A 27781-nucleotide genomic window follows, 5' to 3' on the forward strand; every position below is an offset into this window, starting at 1 on the left:
CTCTTCATTTTAGTTCAGGTCATGATCTCACAATTTTGTGAGTTCGAGCCCTGCCCTGGGCTCTGCACTGACCGTGTGAAGTCAGCTTGGGATTCTCCCTCTCTCCCTGCCCCTCCCCTGCATTCTCTCCCTCCCTCCCTCCCTCTCTGTCTCTCTGTCTCTCTGTCTCTCTCAGTTTAAAATAATAAGCAAACTTAAAAAAGAGAATCCCTTCCTTAAAATGCTTAACCACTGTTTAAAATGCCACATGCTACATAATATGGTAGATCATTTGAAAGACAAATTCAGTTCAAAAATGAAACAGAACATAAGCACCATTTCCACTCCTTCTATGTTTTCTTTTAAGTTCCCCCCAATGCAATAACACAGGAAAAATAAATAGTGGCGAGAATGTTCACTGGAGAGATATTTGACATGGGTCCCTACTGCAATGAGTAATCAGGCCTCAGTGAGGAGGTGACATCTGACATGAAAGATTTGAGGAAGAACATTAGTGGCAGAAGAGAAAGCATGTGAAAAGGCCCTGAGGCAAAGACAAAGTCGGCGTCTTCTGAGGGACAAGGAAGAAAGCAGTGGAGAGGGAGCCACAGGTCAGAGGAGGCAAACCAGGGCGAGGTCTCAGAGGAGAGAAGACCACTACGCAGGGATTTGGGAGGGGGTTGGGATTCCTTCAAAAGGGTGGGGATCCATCAACAGATGAGTGGAAAAACATGCGGTCTACCCACATAAGGGAATAATCTGCAGCCTTAAGAAGGAAGGAAATCCTATCACACACCACAACTTGAATAACTCTCGAGGACATTATGCTCCGTGAAACAAGCAGGGACAAAAGAACAAAAGCTGCACAATGCCACTGACATGAGGTCCCTGGTGGAGTGGGATTCTTGGCGACAGGAAGTAGAATGGTGGCTTTCAGGGGCTGTGGGGAGAATGGGGGGTTAGTGTTTAGCGGGCCAGAGTTTCGGTTTTGCAAGATGAAAAAGTTCTGGAGACCTTTTCCACATACTTAACACTAATAAACAGCACGCTTAAAAATGGTTATGATGGCAAATTTTATGTTATCTTTTTTTGCAACAATTAAAAACATTTGTTTAATTAAGGGTATTAGGGGCCCACGGGGGAGTTTTAAGCAGGGAACAGCCACACTAGAATTTTAAAATATGATTAGTTGAAAACAACCTGACTCTACTCCTAAGAAAATCTAAGAGACAAACTACCTGAAAACCGAAAGGCTAATATATAAGCCTTTGTGGTAGGGACAGCTATAAGAAAAATACACAGGAAAAATAAAAAATCAAGCAAAGTCATTAGCCATGAGAAAATAAGCGAAGTCATTAGCAAATAAAACCATTTTGAAATTCAAGATCCCATTTATAAAAGACTCAAGGATTTGAAATCATAATAAATCAAATTACTTACAATGGATGCCGTCATAAAAAACCTTGCACAATTGCAGAATTGCTGAAGAGGTGCTCAATGAATCATTGCTGAACGGATGAGCAACATCGTAAAGCCTTGCGAGGAGGTTAGAAAAAGAAGACAAATTAAGTGGAAAACACTGTGTTCTAGTTTACAGATACAGTGTGATTCCAGTTAAAGTATAAACAGGCTTCTCTTTTTGTAACCCACTGTGTGAGAATCCCCAGTCAGCCCCGTGACACAGGTGCCTGTGAGACCCGCCCATGCAGCCCCGTGACACAGGTGGGACAGGAAGAATCCCCACGAAAGTCAGCAAGCTGAGGTCAGGGCCCCTCGTACTCCCTGGGCTCCCTGGCCCTTCGCAGGCAGCTCAGACATTTTGTGTTTATAATTTTGTCTTATCTTTCTTAAGAGAGCCCCCCCTCCAACTGTATGAGCTTCATGTTCCCCAAACCTGGAGTCTTTTCCCTGTGTGGGTATTGTAGAGAATATCCCAAATAGAAGAAACTGAATCGAAACTTAGCCTTTTTAGAAAATAGAATATTAGCTGCTGTAACAATAATAAAAAGCCACGTGGAGTTGTTCAGAAATGGGAATAAAGACGAACGGATAGAATACCCAAGGCAGAGTGAACCCCAGCATATTATTCCACGATCTTTGTACAACAAAGAGCTAAGGATGAATTGTAATAGAAATAACACTGGGATAATGTCGCAATTTGGAGAAAAACTGATGTAATCCATAATTTACACAGTGATCCCCAAATAAAGGAGGGTATTTAATGATTGCAAGCATATTCATAGAGACAAATCGGCAGAAAACAGCCTGCCTTTGAAGAAATAAAAATAATACCTTTTTTCAATATTAAACAAGACGTGAAGGAAACTGATGAGCAAGTCAATTAAATTTTTTTTTTTTTACAACAGGGGCACCTGGGTGGCTCAGCCAGTTGAGCACCTGACTCGATCTCAGCTCAGGTCAGGATCTCATGGCTCGTGAGTTTGGGCCCCACATCGGGCTCTGTGCTGATGGCACAGAGCCTGCGTGAGATTCTGTCTTTCTCTCTGCCCCTTGTTTGCTTGTGCGCTGTCTCTCTCTCTTAAAATAAATAAATAAACTTAAAAAAATAAGAATAAAAATAAAAATAATTTACGACATTGATGAAAATAAAAAGTACTAGGTTAAACTACAGAGCGTATCCATACGTGATGGATCACGGGAATCTACTCCCGAGGCCAAGAGGACAGTGTATAAATGTCTATTAGCTAACTTGACAATGAATTACAGATATAAAAAGAAACTACAGAGAGTAGCATGTAAGACAGAATGTTTACATGAAGTGTGTGGACAAGTATGGTTAACACGGATAACGCCCTGGGAAAACACTCAGATGCTCCGGGAGAATGAGTCGTAGCCCAGCACAAAAACTGTGCACATAAAATAAGGTAAAATGAATAAACCAGCACCTGAAATAGAAATTAGCGGAAGACCCCGTCTTAAATGCAAGAACCATCTTAAACCTAGATCAGAAAAAGTTGCAACCACCACGTCCGGTGCGGGTGAAATCAGGTGGAAATGGAAGGCACCCACACCCCTGTGCACACAGCAAGGCCAGAGGCACCAGAATTAGCACACGCCTTTTGTGGGTGACCGTATCGTGGTGACCAGCTTGCTTGCCTGGACTTTCCACTTCCAGGAACGTATCTGGAAGGAATGACGGGAGGAAATGCTCATTAGCCACAACAATTAAGAGACTATGTGGAGACCCGGGGCAGCCACATGCTGCACTGTAATGTGAACCAGCTGCATGAACACAGCCCTCGCCCATGACCACTGGAGTAGAGAGAACTAACGTTCTACACCGCTCTGGCCCTTGGGGTATATCCACACACGCGCGTGTGTGTGTGTGTGTGTGTGTGATGTCGAAGAGCCGTGGACGCTCAGACTGAGAGGAAATTGCCAGATATCAGAACTGCTTTAAAGCAAGAAAACAGTGGATTCCACATACATCATAAAATAATCCATATTTCCATCCTGGGTTTCTATTAAGATTCTGCCTGTCAGGACTGGACGCTCTTAAATGTCACCACCAGAATGAAGATGTCCATTACCTGCACGTAAACCGTGAGATCCTGGCAGGCAATTTTTAAACATCAAAAGAGCGCTCCAGGAATTCCAAATAAAAAACCAACTCTTCCTTTCATTTGCTTAAAAGAGTTTTCTCTCTTCTTAGTCTCTCACTCTTGGTCGTAGACGCATCAAATAGATTGTTATTTTCCGCTTGGGGAGAAGGTATGGCTCAGTGTGACAGCCGCCTTTCAAACGTAAGCCTTTGGAGCCAAGTTCCAGTTGGGAAATGAATTTTTATAGCACAGTTTAAAGTAGAGAGGGAGCACTGTGAAATCCTTAGCAATCTTCGGCTTTATCGCGTATTCCTTCATCTTTATCAGTCAGATGAGACGGTCTTGGAATCCCGGGGCCCAGAGGCTGGGTTCATCACCCCCACATCTCCACCTGGGGGCATGCTCTTGCAACTACAAAACAGAACTTTTACTGTAAATTTGTGTTTTTTTTTTTTTTTTTTAAGAAAGGAATGTACCTTTTATAGAGTGAACACTTTGGTGTTATAAATCAAACAGAAGGGCTTTGACCATATGTTTAAGTAAAAAAAACAGGCTCATTCTCTATGGAAACTTTCTTAGCAAATATATAATGTTTGTTTGTGGTACAGCTGTGTATCTTGGGACCCTCTTGAGATATTTCCATCATATTCCAGCATATTCACGTCGGGGAAGAGTCTGGGTAGAACCCTCAAGTTTTTATATGAAATCAGCACTTAGAACAGTGCCTGGTATATGGTAAGCACTATGTAGTTTTCAGATGTTGTTGTTGTCACTAAATTATGATTATGTGGCCTGTGTGAGTTTTCTGAGACCTAGCCAACAGCGGAGAATGTTTCTGAGGAAGATCAAATGACTCAAATTGGACATTTTGGAAACAATGATGCTTATGTTCCAAAGACATTGACTAAGGATAAAGCTTGTGATATGGAAGATGTTCGTAATCAACAAGCACATACTCAGTGCCCGTTGTGGGCTTTACCACCCACAGAAAGTATGACTCTACATTATGAAAGAGATATCGCTGATGGCCTCGGAGAGTGAACTCCTACAATATTCAAGGTTAAATACACCATGGGGTGGGATTTGGATTATAAATAGCATGACACTTCTAGAAGATTTTCATGACTGGCTATGAATTTGGAATTGGTTAGGTTACAGCTGGGGAAAACTGGCGGGCCCAGAAATGAAAGGCCACGAGGGAACTAAGAGAGAAAAACAAGCTTCTTGACCAATGAGTTTGAAGAGAAAATGAGAACGAATAAGGGGTCAGTTAACTTGTAGTTCGATAAGTAGTCGCTCCCTCTGGCTCTTATGCTTCAATGCTCCCTCCTGTAACGTGTGACTCGTTAGTGATCCCACAGTCTGACCTCAGGCTCAGCTTGCCCAGAGGGTCGGAGCAAAGTGATGCAAACAGAGGCCCGAAATGTGCTTGCATGACAAGCCTTGCTTACCTGTGTCTGCCTGTGGTCAAGATGGGCCTGGCTAGGCTGGAGGGTAAGGAACCATGGACAGAGCCAACAGACTTCAGGCATCCCAGCTGAGGCCACCCTAGATTGCCAATGGCTAGTGGAACCAGGACGTGGGCTCCCAGCCCTAGACAGTGGAGCCATCTAGATGATGACCCACCCTAGGACAGGCAGCGACGATGGTCCATTTGACCTCCTAAATGTTTCTGCAATCCATGTTTCCCCATTTCTACAACTATCGCCAAGACAATTCATTCGCTGAAGAAATTGTTTATACAGCACTTACTTTACCCCACGTGCAAAGCCAGCCACCAGACCCTAACAGAGAGCAAGCCAGGTGAGTTCCCTGGAGACTCCTCGGTCCCTCTGCCTCTGCCCTAGGTCACCTGAGGTAGCATCTCCACACTGGAGTCAGGGTAGCATTCAATGTCCACATCTTATTATCTCACGCCCTACTACCTGGGGTCACCACGCTTCCTTTTACTATGTGGACTCTGCCTTTTCTACTCCCTCTGCTGAAAACGTTGCTTCCTCCAGTCCCCACCTGCTTAACTCATTCTCTAACAGGCCTAACAAGTTCACGTTCCCTCGTGTGGGCTCTCCTAACGTGGTGCTCTGCTCCAGCCTGCTGAACGCACTTGTGGTTTTACAGAATGATAATTAGATAAGAGTCCTTGTGTTCACTACCGTCTCACTCCAGGTGTGGAAACTCCATTACATTCCCGGGATCAAGGTCTGTGTTCAATAAACATTTATGGAATGAATAACTGACATCATTTGATTCGAATATGAAGAAATGAGAACTGGGAAGGTCACACAACTTACCCAACATCGCATACTGAGTAACTGTCCAAGTCTGATTCGAGCCAAGACTCTCTGATTCCAGAGGCCACATTGCCAAGCTTCCTTACATTGCTAGGGCTGTGCACTCGGGTAAAGCCAGCACCACGACACCAGGGTGGCTCGGTCGGTTAAGTATCTGACTCTTGATGTCAGCTCAGGTTATGGTCTCATGGTTTATGAGTTTGAGCCCCGCATGGGGCTCTGCACTGACAGCATGGAGCCTGCTTAGGATTCTCTCTCTCTCTCTCTCTCTCTCTCTCTCTCTCTGTCCCTCCTCTGCTCTCTCTGTCTCTCTCAAAAATATAACAATAATAATAATAATAAAACATTAAAAAAAGAAAAAAAGAAAGAAAGAAAGAAAGAAAGAAAGAAAGAAAGAAGCAGCCAGAAAGAAAAAGCGAGGACCCAAGCCTCCAACTCATTGCACCCTGGGCTGATTGTCTCACCTTGGCTGCCCGGCCAGCAGTCAGCCAAGCACAGGGACGCAGGGACTCAGAGAAGCTTTTCTTGGTCAGAGTTGCTGTCGTTTCTGTGTCCACCATTGCTCTGTACCCAGGGGCTGTGGGAGAATAGGGACGTTTCTCCCCGTTTCCACAAACTCCTCTGGCCTTTGATTCTCATTATCTCAAAAAAAAAAAAAAAGTCTCAACCATGTAGGGGACCATTAAAAGCCTTCACTTGTTTCAAGGGATCAGTAGCTCACGAAATGGTATGTCTTTGTTGATGCAAAGAAAGGCCACAGTGGTCAGATTTCTATTAAAAGTAGATAGTTAAGCAACAGTCCTGAGGCAACCGCAGAAGTGATTAATGTGCTGACACACTGATCGATGATAAACATAATAGAGCTTGAAGGAAATTAATGATATTTTGAATCTTTAATAATGGTACATAACTATCTAAAAGAGATATCTCCATCACAATGTAATGCTTTTAAAAGCAAAGGGAGATTTAATGACAACCGGGTAACACATTTTGTGTGGATAAGGGAGAGAGAGAAACAGAAAATTTGTCAAATTTGTCAGAGTGGTGGGATTGTCCTTGAGCCTTTTAGTCTAATTCCTTTACTATTATCCTGGTGGGGTCTTGTGCAATATACCTTTTAAAAAATAAAGCATCGAGTAGACTGCTGTTCTCTCCAAAATATGTGTATGTTTTTCGTGAGAATATAAAGATCAAGTTAATTCATGCCCTTTTCCCCTACCTCCAGCAACAAAAACCCTCTGTTCCTTCGTGCAAATGTTAAGCTACACGCAGGGCCATTGTTCTTGAGTTTTTGTCCATTAGGAGTTTGGGAAAATGCACACTCACCCCAAGAGGAAAGGGTCAGATGTGGCAGAAGGAATGCCTCCAGGGACAATGGGTCATTGTGATCCTGGGAGCCTTGATTAATCATCTACATCTTGGGGAAAATTCCGCTAGGGACACCTCGAGTCAGAGGCTGATCCGAAGACAAAGGGGCCACGCTCCAAGCGAATCTGTGAGCATCTCCAGTGTAACCGGGTTTGTGGTCTGACGTGCCGTGCTGGGCACGTGGCTGCCTTTCATTGAACTCCTACTTCACAGCCTGGCTGGTTTTGCCCTGACCAAAAGGGAATATTTGAGATGGGAGACAAAAATCCTGTGGAATCACAATATCTGGAAGCTATAGCAGGGTCAGAAGCCATCACCAGTTTGTGTCGGAAAGACTTGTTTCCCAGAAGCCACAGAGTGAAGCGGGGGGCTCTGAAGCCGACCCATGTGCAAATGGGGGAGGTTGTACTGGAAAGCTGGTAATTTCAGAACCACATCGAAGGACCTTTCCTGCACAAGTTTGCAAATTAGTCACAGTATTGCTTTATAATGATGCCATTATCTGAGTATGCTAATAATGTCTCACTTATAGTCAGTTTGCCTCCTCCGACGAGCTGGTGATTTCCCATGATGACACTAAAACTCAGCACTAAAACCGGCCGCTAGACCTCATATTCCCGGAATGTCACAAAGATCGGCTTGGCTTTCCGAAGGGTGAACCATTGCTTTGATTCAGGATGGTCTTGGATGATCCTTCTGAAAAAAGTTGACCAGGACTTGCCTACATGATGCCCCGCCAGCCACAAGGTGAAAGATAAAACTCACCCCTGAGTTACCCGATTAAATGTGAGTAAATGACTGATGGTCAAACAGCCCGACCTGCCACTTCAACCCAACGGCCCCCATGAATGCCACGCGAGGCACACAAACTAATTAGTCTCCCTGCAAACGGTTGGTTCCTGAGCTGTGATGTTTGGTTTAACAAACTGTTGACAGACACAGAAGACAGAGACAGAAGAAAGAGCAGCTTTGGGGGAAACAGAGTGATGGGTCTTCAAGGACTCCTCTCCTTCCAGTACTTTCCGGTACTTTCCGTGGTCAGGCTGGGGTTTTCCATAATGAACAAGAGAGTTCCGGGGACAGGAGGGATCTGATGGGATAATATGAACAAAGAGGGGAGAAAGAACATCTTAAGCAGAGACTATGTGCCAAGAAGGATAAACCAGATAGCCAAAATGTATCTGTGTGGGAAAAGAAGGGAGAGCCAGGTCTGGGACCTCCCCAGCCCGCTTGGCCAGGGAGGCGCTGTCCTGCTGTAACAAAACAGTGTGGAGCGGTAGGACCGTCACCCCATGTAGTGTCCCAATAGCCTCTTCTCCTCCTTCCGCTTTCCCTCCCCCCCACTGCCCTGTTCATTCAGCCGTTTTCCAGGAAAGCAGGGAGGTATGGACGTCATAACTACATCTGCCCCGATTCCAGTTTTGCCACCAGATAACTGTGTGACGTCAGCATGCTGGGCCCCAGGGGCCCAGCTCCCTCCACGTCCTGCCCTATTGGTCTGTGACGGGGCTCGATCTGCTCTCTGGTGCCAGTAATTCCACAGCCACCCTTCTGGGCACCACAGGGTCCGTCGTCAAGGTTATTGGGTTTTTTGTATGCACCCGTTTCAACCAGTGCTTAGGGGATCTCCCTTTGTAGGCTCTGCTGAATGTGACAGAGGAAATTACAAGACATAGTTATTCTCAAGGGGCCATGACCTGCCTGGAGAAATCAAATGCCCCAAGTTCTCTGGTGGGAGAAAAGGAACGGGAGTTGATGAGACCCAAATGCAGGGCAGTACCATGTAGTAGAAGAAGCAGAGTGGGGACTCTGGGTTCCACCTGAATGGATGTTCTGCTTTCATCTCGTGGGCCTCAGTCTTCTTGCCTGCTACATGGGACAGCTAGACCATGTGATGCCCCAGGGCCGTTCACGGAATACAGAGAACTGACCCACACGTGATGCTCTAGTGACTTAGGGACGTGGGGAAAAAGTGTGTGCAGGGTGGTCGGAAGGGGGAGACACAGTGTATGACAGAGGCTGGGTCATAGGTGGAAATGTTCACAGGACAGAGCCAGGAAGGCCACTTAAAGCCCTTTGGAGGCAGAGGTGGCCAGGACCATTATGTGCCCACTACAGAAGGCTAGACGGGCTGAATAGGTAAGGCCCAACCCCTTTGCAACGAGGACTGTGACCTTTCCGTTTTGTCCCTCTGACACCAGAGAGCAGTGAAGGTTCGGGGTGGGATGCTGCCATGAAAGTGGTATCGCCATGGCGGAGTGGCTGTTCCTGACAACACCTGGTCTTGGGGCATCTCCCGGCCTTCACCCCTGGTGCCACCGGGTCATTGCATCATGTCCTGTGTCTGCTCCACCCTGAGAGGACCTGACAGGTAAAGAATCTGAGGCAGCAGGTGGGAACCCCAAGGACCCTGAATCCTGCTGGATTTCTCCCAGGTGGGATTTCTGTCCCACCCCACCGTCTGCAGGAGCACAGACGTTTTGAGCTGTTCTCAAGGCTAAGAGTGATGTAATGAGCTGGGGCATCTGGGGCATAGAGTGGCCTGCCCTAAGAAGCCCCACACAAAAGCAACTCCACAACACAAACAAACAGCAATCCACCACCCTCGACCAGAGAGGACCTCCTTTTTAAAAAAATTTTTTTAACCTTTATTTTTGAGAGACAGAGAGAGACAGAGCGCAAGCAGGGGAAGGGCAGAGAGAGAGGGAGACACAGAATCCGAAGCAGGCTCCAGACTCCAAGCTGTCAGCACAGAGCCCGACTTGGGGCTTGAACTCATGAACCGCGAGACAACGACCTGAGCCAAAGTCGGACGCTCAACCGACTGAGCCACCCAGGCGCCCCAGAGGGGACTTCCTTTTTAGCCAACTGAGTGGACGAGAAAGAGGAGGTTTTCACGGACTCAGACTCTTGACTTACTGGACTGCCAGAACTGAGGGAGTTCTCAGAACTGAAGCCACAGACTGATGTGCAGAAGGGAAACCATGTTTGGGGCACCTGGGGGGCTCAGTCGGTTGAGCGTCCGACTTTCGCTCAGGTCATGATCTCACGGTCTGTGGGTTCGAGCCTCACGTCGGGCTCTGTGCTGACAGCTCGGAGCCTGGAGCCTGCTTCAGATTCTGTGTCTCCCTCTCTCTGACCCTCCCCCATTCATGCTCTTTCTCTGTCTCAAAAATAAATAAATATTTTTTAAAAATTTAAAAAATAAAAGAAGGGAAACCATGTTTAACTCAAGCTCTGGTTCACGGGAGGGCATCTCTGCAATAAACATCTCCTCCGCTGTTCAGACTTTTACACCCTTCACCGTTAAGACAAGACCACTCGGTGCCAATGTTACAAAGAGAGCAAGCTAAATGTTAGTGGAAGGACTGCTTTGTGTTGGTTTTGCCTTCTTTACAACCACTAACCTTCCGTGGGCAGAGAATGGCATCTTACAAACACTTAGCCCTGTTCCAGGGAAGGACTACGTGCTTCTATCAAGTGGCCTGGCCAGGACCACTTAAGAAGTTACAAGTTCAAATATGACCCCAGTGGATGCAAAACAGCCTGGGTTTATTCTTATAATTTTTCTCTGAAAGGAGGTGAACACAAAATATCTAATTCTCACAAGAGTGCAGGGGTTCGGTGGGAGAAGAATCCAACGAGAGGAGCCATCAGTCAGTAGCTCCAAGGCAGGCAGATTTTCCCTTCTGTGGCTGCCCTTTGAGCAGTTGGGCACCTGCAGCAGCTTTAAAGCTTCCTCCAGAAAGCACTGCGTTGAGAAAGTACACCACATCTGCTAGAACCTGGCCACTGGGATTCCCCGGGCTCCCTGCCTTCCAGCTCTGGCCTCCACCTCCTGCTGTCCCCTGGCTCTGACTCTAGCTCTCAGGTGCCCCCTCTGATGAGGCTGCCACTGAATACCTTGTGCCACACCCACTGCCGGCCCCTCTCACCGGCCCCTAATGCTAACTCGGCCTCAGTCACCGTCCTTTCCTGGGTCACCACCTGCCAAGCCTCGGGATGCTTGCAATCAGCATGCAGTGAGTCCAGCACACAGATTCACCTGCAGAGCACCCAAGCACCTGTGTACCTTACGTAAAGCCATGAGCCCCACTGAGCTGGGCCCTGCCTTCCACTGTGTCTTATTGCTTTGGGTCATTAGCACGAGGCCTGTGCAAGTTGGATGGTCAGCAAACATTCTTTGCATGAGTCACCAGAAGAAAGCCTGAGTGCATGCATTAGGACTTGGGAGTGGGAGAGGAAGGAGAGGAGGATCATGGATGCATAAAGCTGATTTGGAAGAAGTGCTTCCTTATGACCTGGCAGTGATGAAAAGAAAAGGAACAATTATAACACATGGCCGTGTAATTAATTGCCTAAAGTACACAAAGAATGATAAGGACAATCCCATCATCTCTGAGTTCATATACTGCCTTAATTCTAAACCTTGAGAAATATTTGTGAAGATCGTATTTGAGCTGGGTCTTGCACTATGGATGGGAGTTCTAACAAGCCAGTGTGTGCTCTCCTCCTTTATCCTGAGCCAGTGGCAGACATCACTAATTGACCACCCAATGGCAGACATCACTAATTGATCACCTAGTGGCAGACATCACTAATTAATCATAGCTCTCTTTCCCACTGAGCTTTGCAGTCCTCCACAACACAGGCTTACATCCCCAGGCCCATGAGGGGCAATCTATTTACTGTCCCATCTCTGTCCTAGATTGTGACCAGCCATTCTGGGGCCCAGGACTCAGAATCAAAGGGATTCCAGAAGGGACAGACAACCACTGATAACTCAGGGACCTTGGTCATGGATATGCCTCCTCCTCTAGGGCTTGGTCATAAGTCCGTGAATGCCTGCACCCAGAGCCATCTTCCCCCGTGTTACCAACATTGTAGAAAGGAAATGGGGACTTCTCTCACTGTCAATATAACCGAGAGAGCAATCCCAACAGTGTCCAAATCAGAGGCAAAAGGATGCTATTGGGACCCTTGTTTGGTTTTCTGGGAAGAGAGGAAGGGGAAAAAAGAGTTTTTATTAATCATTAGCTTTGTGTCAGCCACTTGAACAGGCATGTTCTGACACGTATCTTATTCAATGCCTTAATAGGTTAAGTTTATTTATTTATTTTGAGAGAGGGGGAGAGAACACGAGCAGAGAAAGGACAAGGAGAGAGAGAGAGACAGACAGAATTCCAAGCAGGCCCCACACTCCCAGCACAGAGCCCAACATGGGGCTCGAACTCACGAACAGTGAGATCATGACCTGAGCTGAAACTAAGAGTCGGACAGTCAACCGACTGAGCCACCCAGGCACCCCTGCTTTAATAGTTTTGAGAGGCATCAGATGGATAGATGCATACATACATACATCATACATACATACATACATCACTCACACATTCATAGATGCATGCATACATCATACATATATACATAGGAAGAAAAAAAGAATTTTTTCAGCCACCGGTGTCATTTGCAATACCAGTAACTAAGCTACTTTGTTTAACCCACACCAAGTTTGAACATCTCTTTTTCTTATGGGCTTTCACTGCTATTGTTAACTGCTCAGGGTACCCTAATGGGCAGTGAGACCGTGCCTTAAGATTAGGAATTCTTTGCAATTTGCTATTCAGTCTCTAAACAGCAGGCAGACATCCAATGGGCCATAATTATGATTTGAATATCATGAGATTCTTCTGTCCCTGTCTGGTTCCCGACTGGACTCCTGTCCTGTCAACCAATAGCAATCTTTTGAAGTCTGTAACTTTCCTAACTTCAAAGTTTTCTCAGGGCCTGACTAACGGGAGGCTCTCAAGGTGGAAATACTAAATGGATGTACTATGCATGGTATAAATAATATCCATCTAAGAACATTCAGGACTTCAAAACCATTTGTATTAATGTAGGTGGCCGTTGTGAGAGTCTACCCTTGCGTGATGTCCTATTATAAACATCAGAGTGGAGGGAAATTGGGAGGGGAGAAGCCTTGTTCATTTCCACTGGATTTTTGCCAATGTTTTCCTCCACAATACCTTTGACATGAGGCCCTCTGAATGTGTTCGAGGGCCCCTCCTGTGTAATCATGCAACTGTTGTCATTTAAGGAAGCAAAATACCTTGCCCCATTCTTTTATGGGGCTCATCATGCAAAATGCTTCCAAGGCAATTTAAACCCTCGAGAATTTAGAAATAGTTTTCAGCGGCCACTATTGTTTGGTGGATTCTTAGACTCCTCTGGACACGTTGCTTTCTTAAATAAACGTGCAATGGTACCAGGGGTGGTAAGCCCAGGTATCGGGGAATCTGTATCGGGTGCAAGGCTTCGTGCTTTGTCTATACTATCTCAGTTACCCTTTGTGAGAGCCCCATTTAAAGACGTGCAAACTGAGGCTGGAAGAGGTCTAGATAACTTGCCTAAATCAACAATTAGTAACACATGGGACCAGGATTGGAATGCAGCTGAAACCACCATTTTTCCCCTTCTCTAAATTCAGCCTTCCTTTCTTGTCTCCCTAGAATCCAGAAAAACGCTCTTCTGATGATTGATCATAAATTTTGTGTGTGTGTGTGTGTGTGTGTGTGCACGTGTGTGTATGTGTGCGTGCGTGTGTGTTTTAATTCTCTAGTGTTTTGAAGTCTAAGGGCATCTATAAGTTCTATACATCAGTAATTATTCCATTTCATGAAATGGGAGGTAGCAATATTTTCATTTGGCAGGTTGTAAACTCAGTCAGACAGAATCAAATCATTTCCCTCAAGCTCACCGCAGGAAGGTAACCTCATTACTTAAAAAAAAAAAAAAAAAAGCTTCCTTCTTCATTAGCCTTCCTCACAAATGTCCTCTGCATTTTTATTGCTGTTTTCATTACTTGGCTCTGAGATTTCCCCCCAGATGTTCTTAATTTGGAGGTTATTTTCCATTGCATGTGCGGCCTTCGGTACTGTAAATATTTGATCCGGTATTTTCCATAGCTTGAAGAACTTTATGGTGGTCACTTCAAACATTGCTACGGAATTTTCTCTGCTCTTTTAAGGTTGTTCTGCAAATTAGGAACTTGGTAGTTGATATCTTGCTGGCTCCGGGCACCATTTTTTCCCAGACTTTGATGTCTAGAAGCACATGCGACTCTTTATGCCTGAAGCACAGAAAAGGATATCACTCAAGCATATATGAAGGTAGCTCTTATTAATGAGCATTTTCCCCAGTTAATTTCTCCTCCGTGTCAGGGTCCTCATGATCGATTTTAAAAGATCTCTGCTAACTGTCTTTCAGCGATAGCATTTGATGTAGCTCAATGGGTCATGGGGTAGTGTTGTCACCAATCTTTTGCGTGTGAAATGTCCTCAGATGCTCTCCCTCACAATCTCAGCCTGGACCTGCCCCTTGATCCTCACCCCCTGCCTCACCCTTTCCCGCGATCTTCTCCAACCAGGGCCCCTCCCCATCATGCCTCTCCTCCCTGGCAAGACCTGCCCTTGGGTAATCTTAATTAATATGTACTAATAACCATGTTAATATTAACACATCATCTTAATCACTAATAAATCAATTTTATGTCTTCTAAGGACATAGTCACGTAACGAATCTGACTTTTAAAAAATTATATTCATTCGAAATCACACAGACGTTTTATCTTGCACTGATTTACCAATGGAAGGCTACAGCAGACAACTAAAATAGCTTTCTGAGTTCATTCCTAAAAGCAACTGTTTAATTTTGGTGTTATATTTCATATTGCAAGAAAATAACATTCTTTAAGCTATAAAAAATTACAATGCTATAATTTAAATCATCAGTAGACACGAGAAAAAGTCTTATTAAGGCATCTGGTCCATCTTGCTAATATAGGAATTTTGTTGATGATGTGTTGTGTTATATCTTTTCATAAGATGTTGATAAATAGCATGTTTATAAATGGCTCATATAATGGATTTTTAACAACTTCCTTGGGAAATAATTTTATGTTCCCATAAGATTTTCCTGCCACTCGTCCTAAATTTCCTTTGACATATTTGATGGCTCAATAAGGTGGTGATTTCATGGAGTACTTTACATTGCCAGCATGTAGCTGGCATAATGGGTCATAAAACCTTAGGGCAAGGAAGGACCTATGAGGTACCAAATGACACAGGTCACGTGATCATCTTCTCTTTTTAATTCAAATTAAGTTGTACATGTTTATTGTCCAGAAAATAATCTGGACATATTTTTAAATGGGAAAGATTCATTTTGTACAACAGAATATTGAGTATGATTCTTTGGGAGTTGGGGGGGAATCTATGTGTGCTGTCTGTCTGTTGACACGGTCATGTTGGCTGTTCATGTCGGGGTCCATTGGGCCATTGGTCCACTGGGGGCCCCATGTGCAGAGCAGACCCGCCCCCTGTGACTGGAGGCCATCTTGCACTGGGTTGGCCCTCTGCACCGCCTTCTGGGCCAGCCCTGGCTGTGGCCAGAATGCAAGCATCTGCCCTCGACTTTCTGCTGCTCCCGGCAGGTGACTCTGTCCTGTACCTGCTGCAGACCACGGTTCTCACCTTTCTTTCTATTCATTAAGAAAATGCATGTGTTGTTTGATTCCCGCCCCACCCCCCGCAGAGGAATTCCTCTGGGAGAAGATGTTGAGACTCAGAGATCCAACCGACCCCTTTTCTTTCAGTTTTGCCTTTTCCCTCAAGGAAGGGGGGAACTGGGTCAGCGAAGGTTCCAGTGTGCCCTCAGACCAGACCCGAAAACACCACTGCATCCTCACACTTGCCCCACCAGCCTTCAAACTCACTTGTAGTGACTCTAGGGGCCACTCTGTTCCTGTCTATGGTGTGGTTTCCATCCCCGCCCCGCACCCGTCCCCAGGTCAGACACATGTGTGTGGTCAGGCTCCCACTGGGCCGGGCTCCCCCATCCCACTGAACCCTGGGGCCTCCTGACGATAAGGGACGAGACTGTGCTTGGCTCCAGGGTCCCCCAACTTTTCCCAGCCCTGCGGTTGGACGTACCCACCTGGAACCCAGCAAGGACTGTGCAAAGTGGAGAGTCGCCCAGCTCCACGGGCCACCTGGACCAGACCGCAGCTCCAAACCAGTCACACTGTCTCGTTAAGATGAGCAAGGAGTAGAACCTGGGGGACAGACGTCTCAGTGCTAATGGTTATGTTTGGGACTATGGGGAATGGGAACTTTTCCTTTGCACTTTCCAGGAGTGCTTTGATTTCCTTTACATTCTGAATAGGTTATTTGTTGTAATTGAGATGCGGGGCACAGACGTGAGGCGCCGGCAGTAAGAACGGAGGGGAAGGGAGAGACCTGGGAGTCATCATGGAGCAGACACAGCGGCCAGCAAGGAACAAGGGAGACACTGCCCGCGACGGCTGGCATCATGGGCTCCGCGTACAGATACGGGGCACAGCGGGGGGGGGGGCATGCAAGATGCCGGGCTGCCCTCCAGGCTGTCTTCCTGGCCTCTCCCAGCCCAGCACTGAGCCCCTCCCCCAGCCTGCTCCCACCCACCTGGCTCACCTGGGGGCCAAGGGCATAGCTCCTTCTACAAATACGTACTGAGAGCCAAGTGCAGGCCAATCATCAGTTCCTGTTTCCAGCAAAAAAACAAAAACAAAAAACAAAAAAACCCTCCCCGGGAAGTTTCTAACCCAGGAAGAAGTTGGAGAGACCAACAATACACAAGATAAATTATGAAAAACGCATAATGTTAGCTATTAAGTGTTAGTGAGAAAAAATATATATAAAGCGGAGAAAAGAAGGGTATGGGCAGTGTTGGGAAGGGGGCACTGGAGTGCTCATCCTGGTGACCAGACATGGGACACTGAGAGGGGACCATGTGAGTGCAAACCTAAGTCTAAGTCAGGGAGGCTGGCTTACAGGCACCAGAGGGAACAGCACCACAGGCAGAAGGAACAGAAGTGCACAGAGCAACGTAGGGATGTGCTGGCACATTCGGGGCGCAGTGTGGCTCGAGTGGAGAGAGAAAGGGGGAGACTGGAAGGAGAGAGATGGGATCACAGGACCCTGGGCATAATAATGAGGACTCGGGCCTTGACAGAGTGAGCTGATGGCCACTGGGGAGTTTGCACAGAGGACTGATCAGAAACATGGTCTGACTTGTAAGAGGCTGTTTTATTGCCAAGGCGGACAAAAGGCTGCAGGGGTGCTAAGGGAGGAGTGGTGAAGCCAGTCCAGAGTCAAGAGATGGGTTACAAGGCTCTGGCTGGAGTCCAGGGGAGCAGAAGGGTCTCAGACCAGGCTGGTGGCAGCGGTGGGGTGGGGAGAAGAAAAAGAGAGGATTAAAAATGCCTCCCACACTCCCAACATTTTGGGGGGAAACTAGGAGAATTTACTGAAATTGAGGAAAAGCTGGAAGAACACATTTGGTGGGAAATTCAGGAGCTCAGATTCGGACGTGGAGACCTTCCGAAGCCCCCAGACATCCAGGAGGAGATGCGGAGGAGATGCTTGGAGGCACAGGTCTCGAGCTCAAGGGAGGGACCAGGGCCGGAGAAACGCCTTGGCCGGCGGTCAGGGTTCAGGTGCATTCACAGCCAGGAGGCTGTATGAGGCCCCCCCGCCCCAAGGGATGGGGAGGACAGAAAAGGGGAGGGACCAGAGGATTGAGCCCCAAGGGACCCCAAGGTTAAAGGTCAGGGAGGAGAAAAGGAGCCTCGAAAATTCCTGGGTGGGGTCTGCAGAGGAAGGGTCAGCATACTTTCAGGATGCGAAAGAATCAAAGCTTCTGTGGCTTCTGTGACCCGAGGGGCTATTGGGAAGGGGCGGGGGTGGGGTGGAGGCAATGAAATGGGAGAAACCTTTCAGAAAATTTGCCATAAAAATAACGGTGATGACGATGTTGATACCTGGCCTCTATCATCTTCTCTGGCACTTTATACATATCGAGTAAGTGGAAAGGAAGGACAGGAGATAGGCAGCGACCCAATGCTACGCGGGGCCCACGACAGGCTCCCTACTGCTTGGGCTGTATGGTGTGTGCAATACAGGAAACCACAGAGCATACGTATGGGTGGAAGGGAGGCGGCAGTGATGGGAAAAGCTGACAGGACAGAGAGGAGGGGCTCCCGGGGGCCAGGGTGGAAGCTGAGGCCAGACATGGGGGCTGTGCTGACTGCAGCCAGTGTATCGTCCCGTGCCCGAAGGAAGAAGGAAGAGCAGAGAAGTCTCAGCTGTTTAACTCGGAAAAAAGGAAGTCAGGGAGGGAGGGTATTCCTGGAGGCAGCAGAGGGGAGGGTGCGTTGAAGGATGGGACCGTCACAGGTGGGCCCCAGTGGGAGCGGGCTGGGTCTTGGTTCCCAGAAGTACTGTCACCCAGCATGGAAGGAAGGAAGGAAGGAAGGAAGGAAGGAAGGAAGGAAGGGAAGGAGGAAGGGAGGGAGGGAGGGAGGAAGGGAGGAAGGGAGAGAGGAAGGGAGGGAGGGAGGGAGGAAGGAAGGAAGGGAGGAAGGAAGGAAGGAAGGAAAGAAGGAAAGGAGGGAGGAAGGAAGGAAGGAAGGGAGGAAGGGAAGGAGGGAGGGAGGGAGGAAGGGAGGGAGGAAGGGAGGGAGGGAGGGAGGAAGGAAGGAAGGGAGGAAGGAAGGGAAGGAGGGAGGGAGGGAGGAAGGGAAGGAGGAAGGGAGGGAGGGAGGAAGGAAGGAAGGGAGGAAGGAAGGAAGGAAGGAAGGAAAGAAGGAAAGGAGGGAGGAAGGAAGGAAGGAAGGAAGGGAGGAAGGGAAGGAGGGAGGGAGGGAGGAAGGGAGGGAGGGAAGGAGAAAGGGAGGGAGGAAGGGAGGGAGGAAGGAAGGGAGGGAGGAAGGGAGGGAGGAAGGGAGGGAGGGAGGAAGGGAGGGAGGAAGGAAGGGAGGGAGGAAGGGAGGGAGGAAGGAAGGGAGGGAGGGAGGAAGGAAGGGAGGGAGGGAGGGAGGAAGGGAGGGAGGAAAGAAGGAAGGGAGGAAGGGAGGAAGGAAGGGAGGGAGGGAGGGAAGGAGGAAGGGAGGGGGAGAGGGAGGGAGGGAGGAAGGGAGGGAGGGAGGGAAGGAGGAAGGGAGGGAGAGAGGGAGGGAGGGAGGAAGGGAGGAAGGGAGGGAGGAATGAAGGGAGGGAGGGAGGAAGGAAGGGAGGAAGGAAGGAAGGAAGGTAGGGAGGGAGGAAGGGAGGAAGGGAGGAAGGGAGGGAGGAAGGGAGGAAGGGAGGGAGGAAGGACGGAAGGGAGGAAAGGAGGGAGGAAGGAAAGGAGGGAGGGAAGGAGGAAGGGAGGGAGGGAGGGAGGGAGGAAGGGGCAGGAAAGGAAAAGAAAAGAAAAGAAAAGAAAAGGGGAAAGGAAAGGAAAGGAAAGCAAAGAGGAAAGGAAAGAAAAGGAAAGGAAAGGAAAGAAATGAAAAGAAAAGAAGAAAGGAAAGGAAAGAAAATGAAAGGAAAGAAAAGGAAAGAGGAAAGGAAAGAAAAGGAAAGGAAAGGAAAGAAAAGGAAAGGAAAAAAGAGGAAAGGAAAGAAAAGGAAAGGAAAGGAAAGAAAAGAGGAAAGGAAAGAAAAGGGAAGGAAAGGAAAGGAAAGAAAAGGAAAGAGGAAAGGAAAGGAAAGGAAAAGAAAGGAAAGAAAAGGAAAGGAAAAAAAGGAAAGGAAAGAAAAAGAAAGGAAAAGAAATGGGAAAGGAAAGGAAAGGAAAGAAAAGAGGAAAGGAAAGAAATGAAAAGAAAAGAAAAGAAAAGAAAAGAAAGGAAAGGAAAGAAAAGAAATGAAAAGAAGAAAGGAAAGGAAAGATAAGAAAAGAATAGAAGAGAAAAAAGGGAATGGAAAGGAAGGGAAGAAAAGTAAAAGAGGAAAGGAAGAAAACGTCACTACCCACAGGACACCTTCAAAGCAAGTGCTAACTTTCTGGCTGAGCTGATGCTGGGAGGAGGCCGGGGGGGTGTGTTTTTGCCACTGGGCACTTGCCGCGTTGGTTAAAGCTCCCTTTTTGGCCGCACGGGGCATGATGCAGAGGTGAAAATACCATCCCGAAAACTATTCAGTTCAACTCGACTAACATCTTCTAAAGGCCTAGTCTGTGCCAATTCAGGGACATAAACCTGGGAGCTGTTGGGACAAATTCGTTTGTGGGGAACTGAACCTCCCCACGTGCAATCAAGAGAGCAGATGTGCAAACACGTGAGGCCTTTGCCCAAGGTTCGCAGTCGGGGCGGAACCAGAGCCAGACCCCTCCCTTCGATGCCAGGGCTTGGGGCCCCGCAGCTGCCTGGGCCCAAGTCCACAGCTGCCTGGCCCTGGGCGGCTGGCCCCGGTTGCCACCACTGCCTCTGTCTTCCTCCGAGGTCCTGGCAGCTGGTGCGGCCCTCTTCCGGCCGCCTACCCCCGCCCTCCTCCTGCAGGTGCACGAGGCCACAGCCGGAACGTGAACACACTTGACCGTGGGGCCTCACTACCTCTGTCACAAACCTCAGCACAGACGCCTCCTCGTGGAAATCCGAGGGAAACGGAGGGCAGAGTCGCCGTGGGACAAGCCTGCTTTGGTCCCGTCCGCCCCGCCAGCCGTGCCCCAGGCCACCAGCCAGGCTGAAAGGCTGCGGGGACCTTACACGAGACCTTGAGGCCACAGCCCAGAGGCACTAGAGATCTCAGCGTGATTCAGGGACGGGAGGCCACTGACCAGAAGTGGGTCACAAACAGAACACGGAGGGGAGCAGGCCCCCGGCAGATGTTCAGGACCTCGCAGGGACGCGGACTTCTTACAAATCACATGATAGCGTGGAGCCTCCTCAGGCAAAATGCACACGCACGGAAACTTCCAGACATAATTTCTGGCGTATCCTGATGCTCTGCAGGACACTCTCTGGACCTCAAATGGATAAGCCCCGAGGATGCGGCTCTTCTGAACAAAGTCAAGAGCAAGTTTTGCAGGCAGGGACTCCGCTGCGGCCGCCATCCGCGCCACGGCGCCCACTGGGAAGCAGCCTGTAACATCGGCGTCACCAACCCCTTCCTCTTTCTCCCCCTGCTCCACCTCCGGGCTCTAGCGTCCCCCCCACTTCCAGGACGTCAGTCACCCTGCTCTGAGCCATCCTGGCACTTTGTTGACACTCGGCTTAAAGCCCTGGTTCCATGTACCTGGGCCGCTGCCCCCCGGAAACCGGGAGCCCCGGGACAACAGAGGCAGGATGCCCTTGGGCTCCCCATGCCAAGACCAGTGATCAGGACACACGGATCGCGTGGATGGCGCCCACGCGGCTCGGGCTCCGGGCTTGATGGCTTCGTGATTCTCCAATGTGACGAGAAGGCATTTACTGCCTCAAACCGGAGCACAACAGCGAACTTACAAAAGGCCTGCTTGATGACACAGCATCGCATGGTCTAGTGAGTCCTTTTATAAAATTACGTCTGGAATGTGGACTACCCAGCGCTCCAAAACATCGCAAAAGCTCTTACTCTGGAGATCAACTGTATTTGCTTCTCATGGCGCGAGTTTTACGGTGGCCTTTGGCGCAAAGCAGTTCGATTCTGTGGGACCCAGGCCACCGGCTGCCTTATTTAAGGCCATACGCCTGTGGCAGCTTAAGGTGACGGGGAAGGGGGGAAGAAGGGTGGTAGGGAGGCGGGCCTGGGAGGGCAGAGGCCCGGAGAGGCACTGAGCAGAGCTGAGATCCCGGCTGGGTGGGGACGCCTGGAGCACAGCTGTTTGAAACCAGTCGTTACCAGGTAAAGTTCTGTTTCGCAGGTCAAAGCTGCGAGGGCATCCAGGAAGTAGGTGTGGACATCCAGAACCAATGTCCAAGGGCTTCGTCAGATATTTCAAAATGCCCGGGAGAATGGGAGCATCCCAGCTATGGAGAGGAAAGGCCTCGCTCCGAGTGCAGACCTGGGGTGCAACATTCAGGGTGCCGCCCATGGGTTCAGTTCCAAGGGCGGAGCCCCGTCGCAAGCCCTGGGCTCTTGTTCTGACTGGCCCCATGAGATGCGGAATCCGGAAAGGGCAAAGAGGATACAGGAGTGGCCTGGGCTGTGTCTATGACCTTACCCAGGGGCAGTCTGATCTCCATCTGGGAGGAGATGATAGTCAGACTGTTAGTTCCACACACATGCCGGGGGCGCCTCCTGGAGCCAGGGTGGTGCAGTGCAAACCTCAGTCGGGTTGTGTCCCTTCTCTGCTCAAAAGCTTCCCCTGGTTCCCCAGCCCCCTCAGCGCACTCCTGACCATGACCTTCAAGACTCGGCATGGTCTGGCCTCTTGGTCCCCTGACCCCATCTTCTAACATCCTCACCTATGATGCCAGCCTCCTTGCCCCCACCTCAGGGCCTTTGCGCATGACACGCCCTCTTCCTGAAACACTCCCCCTTTGCAGAGACACCTGGCTGCACTTCCTGCGGCCTCTGCTCCACCGTCACCTCGGACCGCCCCGTGCTAAGTCACCACCCTAAGTCACCCTCTCCTCCCTCTTCTCCGTCTCCCCACTGCACTGAGCAGCTTTCTACACGTTCACTTGTTTATTTGCTCGTTGTCTGTCCCCTCCCACACACACCTCACTAGAACGTAGGCTCCACCAGGGCAGGGGCCTGGAAGTGCCCACCGCCGCACCCCTAAATCTTCGCTGAACGAGCGAAAGCCCGAAAGAACCAAACAGTCCCTCTCCACCTACACATCGGAGCGTAGGGATCCCTCTCTATCGGCTTCCTGGCGTGCCCGGGGGAGGCCTTTGTGGACTCAGCCTCCTTCTTGACTCAGCCTCCCTCTTTTTTAAGCTCTGTATCTAAATCAATTCAGATCATTAGAAACAGGCCCCCGGCCCCCTACTTTGTTATTTTCTCTCTGAAATGCCCCCACACAACCATGAGTCAACATCCTGGCTCCACGGCTCTTATCAGAGCCCAGAGCAAGGAGGACTATTTCTGTTCATGACAAACTGCTATAGGCTTAAAACACATCAGCCTGATCAAGTCTCCCATGTGTCATTGCCATTCTCAGTGGTAATACATTTTAGCTGCACCACAGTGGTCTCCATGGTGTAGACGCCATTCGGGGCAGTGTTTGCTCCTTTGGACATTTTGTTATTGTGACAGACGAAGGGAGGGATAACATCAGAAGATTCGCTTCTACCTTTCATGGGAAATTAGCTGTGAAACCAAACATCCCAGGATTTGTTTCCTGGAGCGGTGGTTCCCAACGTGTGGGTGGCAGAGTCCTGGGGACATCAGAGTTCTGTCTTACTTCAAGGGGTCTTGTGGTCGCCGGGGCCACACCACATGCCACTGGCACACTAAGTAGGAGTTTCATGCAGGGCACCTGGGGGGCTCAGTCGGTTGGGCGACCAACTTCAGCTCAGGTCTTGATCTCGCGGTCCGTGGGTTCGAGCCCCGCGTCGGGCTCTGGGCTGACAGCTCGGAGCCTGGAGCCTGCTTTGGATTCTGTGTCTCCCTCTCTCTCCGCCCCTCCCCAACTTGCTGTCTGTCTGTCTCTCTCTCTTCTCCTCCCCCCTTGTGTTTTGGGTATCAAAAATAAACGTTAAAAAATTAAAAAAAAAAAAAAAAAAGAAGTTTCATGGACCAAAGCTTGACTGTCTTTTGAAAATGTCCCCATGCACACTTTGGGACTGACCCGTCATGATCTCATGTAACTATCTTCACATATGTATTTTCCAGTCAGTCTTCACCAACCGGCACCGTCATCCTGCACAAGGTCCCCAAATTACTAACCTCACGGGGATCTTTGTACTTGGGAAGATCGAGAACAACTGCCCTGTAATTTGAATCTTTGGGGCAGGGGATTCAATATATCCAAAGCGAGTTGTTAATCATCAGAAGACCCATGAAGGAGAAGCTGGGTGGGTAGCCAATGAAAGACGCGGTGGGAATAGCAAGCAATTACCTGGGAATTTTCTTCTTTCCCATTTCTTCTCTGATAGCTTACCTCGTGCTTCCATCCACACTCTCCTGGTACTCCAGCGACGATACAACAATACTCCCACCGTCTGCATCCACTTTGCAATATGGTCCTGATGCGAACATAAATGACACCGGACCGCACGCTCTGCTGCTTGCTTTGAACTGACCACAAAGCCTATCCCTGTGGAATCCCAGCCTCCACGTGCATGGCGGTCATTCACGGGGACTTCCCTATCTCTTCTGATGCCCTGCGTTGGCCTCTGAATAAAGCTGACTTCAGATCGATGAGCAGTCAGGTACTCCAAGCCTCGATCCCAGAGCACCCAGAGATTGCACATGTGGGAAGTCTATACGTAGTTAGGCAGGAAGAGGTGTAACACACGGATGTGATTTTAGGGGCTCGTTTTGGCCATATCTGTATAAGTATGACAAGATTGAGCGTATCTGAAAGAAGGGGCCAGCCACTGATGTCTAATATCAACTCAATTTTGACTGTTGTTAAATTCATAGCCACCCTTGATTTTCAAGACCTATGGGGGCACCTGGGTGGCTCAGTCAGTTAAGCATCTGACTCTTGATCTCAGCTCAGGTCTTAATCTCAGGGTGGTGAGTTCAAGCCCCGCATTGGTCTCTGCACTGAGCATGGAGACTACTTTAAAAAAAAGACCTAGGCATCAAGACACGTGTGCGTGCCCATGTGTCTTACAGACCTCAGCATTCGACGGTTCGTGCTTCCCTCTGACTTCCAGCCACAGCGTTTCGTAATCCTGGAAAACCCAGCTAGAGGATCATCATTTGGTCCAGGGGTTTCTCTGCCAGGGAGCAAGGGGGCAGACTGATACCTGAATAGGTAGAAATACGGACCCGTCCCCCTCCTTCAGGCAAAATAGTCCACTTTCCTCTGTTAATCAAATTTATCTGTTATCCATTTACTCAAATTTGCAGAAACGTTCTATCTGCTGTTGGGGAGGAGGTTTGAAATCCACTGCTCTGGCCTAAATTTTCAACAGTAATGAACAAACTGTTTTCCCTGAGTCAAAAATGCATCCATTAGGGGGCACCTGGGTGACCCAGTTGGTTAAGATTCCGATTCTTGATTTCGGCTCAGGTCACGATGTCACAGTTCGTGAGTTCGAGGCCCAGATTGGGCTCTGCGCTGAAGCACGGAGCCTGCTTGGGATTCTCTCTCTCCCTCTCCCTCTGCCCCTCCCCTACTTGTTCTCCCTCTTTCAAAATAAATAAATAAGCTTTGAAAATGCCTTTAGTTTGTGAGTGCTGAAAAGGCCATGTCTACTGTGATTAGTTTGAAAACTTTTATTTTGAAAACAAATTAAGTCCTGCAAATGTAGCTTTTTTGAGTAACCAAAGCAGTGACGTAAGCTCTGGGGCATCATGAGACAAGACTGTGGAAAAGCAGCACAGGTGATAGAGTCAGGCGACCTGGACCCGGAGGTCCCAGGAGACCCGGTCCCCACCACATTGCATTACCCGAGTGGCCTGAACAAGCCCCAAACCACTGCAGTTTGCATCTGTCATTCGTTCCTGAGTGACCACCCATTCCTGAGAATATTCTCTTCCCAGTCCCAGGGCTTCACCACCACCTACCTTCTGAGGACCCAAACTACTCCTGCTATAGGACCCTGCCTTTATCCAGCTGCTCTGGGCCTCACAGGTTTCTAGATCTCAATACAGACAGATTACATTATGTCCAACCCCGTCTGCCTCATGCCCTATCTTGATTGGCGAGAGTTTCTGTATCTAGAAACCAAGGGCTCACAAAGGAAGCCATGTCTGAGGACTCTCCCTCCTGGACGCCTTTCAGGTTCAACCTTCCCCGCCACTCCCATGACTGTCTTAATCCAGCGACACCCCCTTCTTGCCTGAACTATTGCAGTCACTGCCCCTTGGTTTTCCCACACTTGAACCCGGCTTTCCTGGGTACCGTTCCCCGGTCAACATTGCTCTAAACACCAGACTGCTAATCTCTTTGGCTTGACATGCTTCCCTGGCTCTTCGTGGCCTGCACATTCCCATTACAGCTCCTTAAGGGGCATGGTCTGGCCTCTGCCCGACCCTCCAGATCCATCTCAACGCCCTGCCCTGTCACCTGTCACTCCAACAATGGGCACCCCCTGGGAAGGTCAGGTCACTGAGAATACATAACATATAACTGCCACCTGCATTTCTGTGTTTGCAGTTCTGTGCTTCTGGCCCACTCCTCAAAAGCCCACCCATCCCTACTGTGGCCACCAGGATGGGACCTTGTGTGTTTCTCCAAGCCCAATCCGGACTTCAAATCCTCAAGGAAGCCTTCCCAGCTTGCCACACAGAGCAGAATCTTCAGGATAATCACTGCATTCTTCAGTCTGTGTTATATACTCTCTTCTCAGTGCGGGCGTGACACAAACATTTGTAAATGGAATAAACAAATGAAGGAAAATGTCCCCGGGTGGTCACAGTGGAGATGTCCTTCTGCTGCAAATATGTACAGAAAACCTTTGAAAGTCCTCAGACTGGCTTTTGGAAAACACTTGTCTGAGTCAGTCCTGTTTACACATGGAACTTTCCTGTAAGAAAACGTTCCAGTGTCTCAAACTAACTCCATTTTGTAGGATGTCGCTGTTTAATGAGAAATACATCATGGTAACATCATGGTTATCACAAGAGGAATTTAGTATTGGTTCTAAAGGAGAATTAGTTTCTACCAGCTAAAGATTATTTCCTAAGAGAGTCCGAAGAAATGATCACTCAGTGACATCACTAGGGACGAAGAATAAAGGCCACTGATCACCCAGAGAGAGCACACTCCTAAGCGTCTCTGGCCTGGATGTTTTCTTTGTTCTTTTGGATTACAAAATATGACAAAAGAGGGGAAACAGCATAAACAGACTCCAGAGAGACCCACGATCCAGCCTCCACATCCTCTGCAGGCACACTCGCCCTGGTTCCAAAGCCCCGCCTCCTTCCGCTGCCCACAGCTCCTTCTTTGCCCCCTGGAGATTCCAAACCTTCCCCCTGGGCAACTCCTCTTCGTTCGCTAATTAAGCCTCTTTAAATCAGGAATCCAATGTGTTGTGCAGTTAGGCATTTAATAATTATTCCAAGTTGATGGTGATTTTTATAAGTTTGCCAAGGTCATTGAAAGCTAATGAACTTGAGTCCAATCCAAACCTGAGCACTCGCTCATTTACAGTCTTGTACTTGGAACACAGTAAATGTGTTTTCCCTCTAACTGTACTGGTTGGCTGCAATATTTCTGTTAATAATTTTTCAGTGATCTCTGGAGTAACGAGATTCTGAGGCCCCTGCCTTTCGGATCACGTGTGAGGCTCTATAACCATGTTTTGTCCTCTGGGGGAGCTTTTCCGTCCTTTTCTCATTGCTCCTTTCTCATTCCGTCCTTTCTCATGTTCCCTTTTCTCATTGCTTCCTTAGGATTTCCATGTCATTCTCTCACTTTTATCCATCACCCATGTGTCCTTTCTTTCTCACAAGATTAAGGTACTTTCCACACTAGACTAAGACCCTCTGTCTGTGGCTATTGGTAAATGTGTCATGCAGCATCTGGCAATGGCATCCATCACAACAGAATAAGTAATTCACAAGAAAATTCTAAATACGAATCCAGTCCAGGAGACGTGAAGCTCAATGTGCACCCTGAGCCTTGGTTTTCCCATAACCGATCCCCAGGATACGTTTTCCCACAAACGATCCTCAG

The 27781-nt window shown here is 48.6% G+C and overlaps 1 long non-coding RNA gene across 1 annotated transcript in view; it reads right to left on the reverse strand.

Annotated features, from left to right (window-relative positions):
• The window catches only part of LOC123599684, a 39248-nt gene that overhangs the window by 10572 nt on the left and 895 nt on the right, over positions 1-27781 (reverse strand). The window contains exon 2 of the long non-coding RNA XR_006713262.1: positions 1420-1514. This is a non-coding gene — a long non-coding RNA (uncharacterized LOC123599684). The remainder of the gene's footprint in view (positions 1-1419; positions 1515-27781) is intronic.

This window comes from Leopardus geoffroyi, chromosome C1 (genome assembly GCF_018350155.1).
Source record: "Leopardus geoffroyi isolate Oge1 chromosome C1, O.geoffroyi_Oge1_pat1.0, whole genome shotgun sequence".
Taxonomy (NCBI): domain Eukaryota; kingdom Metazoa; phylum Chordata; class Mammalia; order Carnivora; family Felidae; genus Leopardus; species Leopardus geoffroyi.